Raw genomic sequence first — 7,514 nt, forward strand, 5'->3', positions numbered from 1 at the left:
CACAATGAAGTGGGATTCATACCAGGTTTACAATGATGGTTCAACACTCCAAAGTCAATTAATGTAATCCATCATATCAATAGGCTTAAATTTTTTTTCATGCAATCCAATAGATGTGGGAAAAAGTATTTGACAAAAATCCACCATACGTTCATAATTATAAAAAACTCTGGGTAAACTAGGAATAAAAGAAAACTTTCTCAAGTTCTTAAAAAAACCTACAGAACCATTAAAACTGATGTTACAAATTAAATTTTTTTCACTAAGACCAGGTACAAAGCAAGGATTTCCCTTCTCATCACTCTTTTCAGCTTCATACTGTAATGAATGAAGACAAGATAAGAAAATAAAGGTATACAGACTGAGAAGGAAGAAATAAAGCTACATTTGTTCAGAGATGAGATGCTGATTTATGTAGAAAATCCAAAAGAATCAATAAAAATCTCCTTGAACTATTAATAATAAGCCACTAGAATAAGATTGCAGATTACAGGATGCAAAAGTCAATTGTTTTCCTATATACCAGTAATAAACAAGTGGAATAAGCAAGATGAAAAGACAGCCTTCAGAATGGGAGAAAATAATAGCAAATGAAGCAACAGACAAATAATTAATGTCAAAGATATACAAACAACTTCTGTAGCTCAGTTCCAGAAAAATAAACGACTCAATCAAAAAATGGGCCAAAGAACTAAATAGACATTTCTCCAAAGAAGATATACAGATGGCTAACAAACACATGAAAACATGCTCAACATCACTCATTATCAGAGAAATGCAAATCAAAACCACATTGAGGTACCATTTCATGCCAGTCAGAATGGCTGTGATCCAAAAGTCTACAAGCAATAAATGCTGGAGAGGGTGTGGAGAAAAGGGAACCCTCTTACACTGTTGGTGGGAATGCAAACTAGTACAGCCACTATGGAGAACAGTGTGGAGATTCCTTAAAAAACTGGAAATAGAACTGCCTTATGACCCAGCAATCCCATTGCTGGGCATACACCCTGAGGAAACCAGAACTGAAAGAGACACCTGTACCCCAATGTTCATTGCAGCACTGTTCATAATAGCCAGGACATGGAAGCAACCTAGATGTCCATCAGCAGATGAATGGATAAGAAAGCTGTGGTACATATACACAATGGAGTATTACTCAGCCATTAAAAGGAATACACTTGAATCAGTTCTAATGAGGTGTATGAAACTGGAGCCAATTATACAGAGTGAAGTAAGCCAGAAAGAAAAACACCAATACAGTATACTAACACATATACATGGAATTTAGAAAGATGGTAATGATAACCCTGTATGCGAGATAGCAAAAGAGACACACACGTATAAACAGTCTTTTGGACTCTGTGGGAGAGGGAGAGGGTGGGATGATTTGGGAGAATGGCATTGAAACATGTATAATATCATATAAGAAATGAATCGCCAGTCCAGGTTCGATGCAGGATACAGGATGCTCAGGGCTGGTGCACTGGGATGACCCAGAGGGATTGTATGGGGAGATAGGTGGGAGGGGGGTTCAGGATTGGGAACATGTGTACACTCGTGGTGGATTCATGTTGATGTGTGGCAAAACCAATACAATATTGTAAAGTAATTAGCCTCCAATAAAAATAAATAAATTTAAATAAAAAATACATTTACATTATGAGATCTATATGAAGGAAACTACAAAACTTTGATGAACAAAATCAGAGATGAACTAACTAAATAATATTATTGTCATGATTAGGAAGATACACTATTTTCAAGCTGCCAATTCTTTTCAATTTGATTTATAGAGTCAATACAATCTTATTGTATTGACTACAAATCCCAGCAAGTTATTTTGTGAATAACATGAAACTGATTTTAATGTTTATAGGGACTGACAAAATACTCAGAGTAGCCAACTTAATATTGAAGAAGAAGAGCAAAGTTGGAGGACTGATGCTCCTTGACTTCAAAATGTACTGTAAAGCTATCAGAATCTATATGACATGGTGTTGGTTAAAAAATAGACAAATAGATCAATGGAGCAGAATACAGAGAACAGAAACAGACTCACATTAATACAGACAACTGACGGTTGGTAAAGGAGCAAAGGCAATACAATGAAACAAAGTTTCTTCAAAAGTGATGCTAAAACAACTGGATGTACTACATGCAGAACACGCCAAGAACTCTTAGAACTTCACAATTAGAAAATAAACAAATTGATTTTTTAAAGGACTAGAGATCTTAACAGACACTTCACCAAAGAAGATGTACAGATAGATGGCAAACAAACATATGAAAATGATATGCTACATAAATGCCATTAGGGAAATTTAAATTCAAACAATAGATACCATTACATACATAGTTAAATGCCCCAAGTCTGGAACACTTACAATAGCAAATGTTGGCAAGGATACAGAGCAACGGGCTTGCCTGGTGGCTCAGACAGTAAAGAATGTGCCCACAGTGTGGGAGATGTAAGAAATGAGTGTTTAATCCCTGGTCCAGGAAGATCCCCCAGAAAAGGGCATGGCAACAATTCCTGTATCATGCCTGGAGAATCCCATGGACAGAGGAACCTGGTGGGCTACAGTAGTCCATGTAGTTGCAGAGAGTCTGATGTGATAGTGATGAACACTTTCACAGAGCAACAGGAGTTTTGTTACATTGCTGGTGAGAACGCAAAATGTGCACTTTGGAAGACAGTTTGTTGGTTTCTTAGAAAATTAAACATATTCTTATGATATGCAGATGAAGAAGCAACAGTTAGAACCAGACATGAAACAATGGACTGGTTCCAAATCGGGAAAGAAGTACATCAAAGTTGTATATTGTCACCCTGCTTGTTTAACTTATATGCACAGTACACTATGCAAAATGCCAGGCTAGATCAATCAGAAGCTGGAATCATCAACAACCTCATATATGCAGGTGACACCACCCTTATGGCAGAAACCAAAAAGGAACTAAAGAGCCTTTTGATGAAAGGTGAAAGGGGAGAGTGAAAACCTGGCTTAAAACTTAGCATTCAAGAAAGTAAGATCGTGGCATCTGGTCCCATCACTTCTTGGCAAATAGATGGGGAGAAAGTAGAAACTGACATATTTCATTTTCTTAGGCTCCAAAATCACCGTACATGGTCACTTCAGCCACAAAATTAAAAGATGCTTGCTCCTTGGAAGAAAAGCTATGACAAACCTAGACAGTGTATTAGAAAACTGAAACATTACATTGCCAACAAAGGTCCATACAGTCAAATCTATGCTTTTCCAGTAGTCATGCATGGATGTGAGAGTTGGCCCATAAATAAGGCTGAGCACCAAAGAACTGATGAGTTTGAACTGTGGTGTTAGAGAAGACTCTTGAGAGTCCTTTGGAGAGCAAGAAAATCAGATCAGTCAATCCTAAAGGAAATCAATCCTGAATATTCATTGAAGGGACTGATCCTGAAGCTGAAGCTACAATACTTTGACGACCTGATGCAAAGTTCCTACTCACTAGAAAAGACCCTGATGCTGGGAAAGAATGAAGGCAGGAAGAAAAGGGGGTGACAGGATGAGATGGTTGGATGACATCACTGACTCAATAGACATAAGTTTGAGCAAGCTCTAGGAGTTGGTGAAAGACAGGGAAGCCTGGCATGGTGCAGCCCATGGGGTCACAAAGAGTCAGACACAACTGAGTGACTGAACAACAACAAATAATTCAGAAACTGTGACCCTTGATATTTATCCAAAGAATCTGAAAGCTTACATCCATAAAAAAGCCTATACAAAGATACTTACAGTAGCTTTATTCATAATTGCCAGCCAGTCCTTTAGTAGGTGAATGGATAAATAAATAATAGCAGATCTTGACAGTGAAATATTATTCAATTCAAAAGAAATAAGTTATGGAGCTACAAAAATACATGGAGGAGTTTTAAATGCACATGACTAAGTGAAAGACACCAATCTGCAAAGACTGAATATACTATTTGATTCCAACAATATCCTAGTGAGGAAAAGGAAAAACTATTGAGTAAGAACTTCAGTAGCTACCCAGAATTGGAGGAGGAGAGGTGAGAGTCAGAGGACAGAACATTTTTAGGAAATTGAAAATGCTCCTTATGATATTATAATGATGAATGCATGTCATTCATTATACATTTGTCCGAATCTGACTATGCCGAAGACTTTAACTGTGTGGATCACAATAAACTGTGGAAAATTCTGAAAGAGGTGGGAATACCAGACCACCTGACCTGTCTCTTGAGAAATCTATATGTAGGTCAGGAAGCAACAGTTAGAACTGGACATGGAACAACAGACTGGTTCCAAATAGGAAAAGGAGTACATCAAGGCTGTATATTGTCATCTCGCTTATTTAACTTCTATGCAGAGTACATCATGAGAAACACTGGGCTGTAAAGAGCACAAGCTGGAATCAAGATTGCTGGGAGAAATATCAATAACCTCAGATATGCAGATGACACCACTCTTATGGCAGAAAGTGAGGAGGAACTAAAAAGTCTCTTGATGAAAGTGAAAGGGGAGAGTGAAAAAGTTGGCTTAAAGCTCAACATTCAGAAAATGAAGATCATGGCATCTGGTCCCATCACTTCATTTCAACTAGATGGGGAAACAGCGGAAACAGTGGCAGACTTTATTTTTGGGGGCTCCAAAATCACTGCAGATGGTGATTGCAGCCATGAAATTAAAAGATGCATACTCCTTGGAAGGAAAGTTATGACCAACCTAGATAGCATATTCATTCAAAAGCAGAGACATTACTTTGCCAACAAAGGTCCGTCTAGTCAAGGCTATGGTTTTTCCTGTGGTCATGTATGGTTGTGAGAGTTGGACTGTGAAGAAAGGTGAGCGCTGAAGAATTGATGCTTTTAAACTGTGGTGTTGGAGAAGACTCTTGAGAGTCCGTTGGACTGCAAGGGGATCCAACCAGTCCATTCTGAAGGATATCAGCCCTGGGTGTTCATTGGAAGGAATGATGCTAAAGCTGAAGCTCCAGTACTCTGGCCACCTCATGCGAAGAGCTGACTTATTGGAAAAGACCCTGATGCTGGGAGGGATTGGGGGCAGAAGGAAAAGGGGACGACAGGATGAGATGGCTGGATGGCATCACTGACTCGATGGACGTGAGTCTGAGTGAACTCCGGGAGTTGGTGATGGACAGGGAGGTCTGGTGTGCTGCGATTCATGGGGTTGCAAAGAGTCGAACTCGACTGAGCGACTGAATTGAACTGAACAATAGTAAAACATCAAGAGAGAACCCTAATGTAAACTGTGGATATTTTTGGTCATGATATATCCATGTAGGTTCATCACATAACAAATATGAAAGGCTAGTTAGACACGTTGATGATGGGTGAGGCTGTGTGTACGTGGGAAACCACTGTACTTCCCTCCCACCTTTGTTATGAACATGAAATTGTCCTAAAACATGAAGTTCTTTAAGGAAATTAAATAGCCACATATGGCAAATGACTTTTGTATGGGGCAACACATATCTAGCAGGTACTGTTAGAGTTACTCACTCTATATTCAAAGGATACATGAGTAAGTTTTGAAAATTCTTGCTTACTTCTGAGTTATTTGCATTAACTCTTTTTTAAAATAGGATTTTATTTTTTATCTATTGAAATATTTAGTTATCCATTTGTATATTTGGCTATGCTGAGTCTCAGCATGCGGATCTTTTAGTTGTGGCATGCAGAAATTAGTTCCCTGACCAGAGACTGATTCCAGGCCCTCTGCATTGGGAGCTCAGAGGTCTTAGCCACTGGACCACCAGGGAAGTCCCCTACATTACGTATTCTTAAACACATTCTCCCTAGATGGCAGCAAATTCCTTAAGTTCCTTTTCGATCCAATCCTCAAATTATTTCTGTCTGTGGACCAGCTCTTTTGACTATTATGGTATTAATTTAACATTATTTAAGAAGATAAGACACTTATCTTTTATTTTTCTTTCCTGAACACTGTCTTTACTGTAGCAGAACTGTTTCCTTCTGAGCCACCAGGGAAACCCACTGTAGGAGGTATCTGGATGCAAAAGTCTGTCTAACTTTGGGGTATGCAGCCATAAGTATGCACATGTATTTTATTGATGAAAATGTAGACACTGCAATGGGATCAACAGTTTTAGGATTCAAGAAAAGATATGCCCTTGATAACCTTTTCCATAAATGATATTAGACCAATGATTTTTTGCCTTGAAATAAGCTGGCTTTGTCCTAAGTTGTATGGGAACGCATATTTTAAATAGTGAGAGGAAATTGGGACACCCGTTCCTCTAGGGTAAGTGTTCTGAGCTTTGTTACATTTTAGTGGTTTTTTATTCTCTAACTGTAATTGCTGACATTATTTCCTGGGCTTATAAAATAGTTTAATCATGGGATAGACAAGAAAAGAAGAGAAACACCTTCAGAGTTGGAAAATTAATGATAAAAGAAGAAAGTGATAAAAGAAACAAGTGATAGAAAATCAAATAATAAATGCAGAGAAAGTATAAATGCAGATAAAATAGCTAAAAAAGCTATCCTGTCAAAAGTTCAGTTAATAATCTTTTTGCCTGACAGTAAGAACAAAGTAAAATAATGAGCTTTTAGACCCCTTCTGCTGTTTTGACAGTGTATCTCTTTCTTGCGTTATTTGTGGTCTATGTTTTAATTTATTACAAGCTATTGGAGTTGGACATGACTAAGCGACTTTATTTTCACTTTTCACTTTCATGCACTGGAGAAGGAAATGGCAACTGACTCCAGTGTTCTTGCCTGGAGAATCCCAGGGACGGCAGAGACTGGTGGGCTGCCATCTATGGGGTAGCACAGAGTTGGACACAACTGAAGTGACTTAGCAGCAAAAGTCATTAAATTACATGTCTGTACAATGGATTTAAACCAAAGTGAATAAACCTTCCATTTCAACTATTGGAAGAAAATTAAAAATATAGATACCATATATGATAAAAACGAAAACAAAGGGGGTGTTTTTTTTAATCAATGGGAGTAATTCAGTAAGAAAAATAATTCTGATTATAAGTATCTGTATTTTGTACACCAAAGATATTTTATCAACCTTTTGTCACTGTAACTCTTCCAATAATTGGATGGCATATTTCAAGGCATCAGTCCTATAAAGGAATGTGACATTTTTTCATTCATTTATAAAATGAAAACATACCAAGACCTAGTATATGTCATTTCCTGTGCTAGTTGTCTGAGATAAGGTGAGTAGGTCATGGCACATGCCACCAAGTGGCTCATAGTCACCTTGAAGTCCCTTTTAAATCTATCCTTTGTTTTTGAAACAGACTATCAGAGCACCAACAGAGTTATGGAAAAGAGGTCCTGTAGCAGTAGAGGAGAGGCGAAAGTTGGGGAGTTAAGGAAAGCTTACCATAGGAGATGATATCTGACATAAGCCTTAAATGAGGGAATAGATAGAGAGCATTTGTTTAAGTGGAAGCACAAAGAAAGGCATGAAAAACTGAAGACACTTGCAAAAGTTCAATATTGCAGGAAT

Source organism: Capra hircus, chromosome 17, assembly GCF_001704415.2.
Source record: "Capra hircus breed San Clemente chromosome 17, ASM170441v1, whole genome shotgun sequence".
In the NCBI taxonomy this organism is placed as follows: Eukaryota; Metazoa; Chordata; class Mammalia; order Artiodactyla; family Bovidae; genus Capra; species Capra hircus.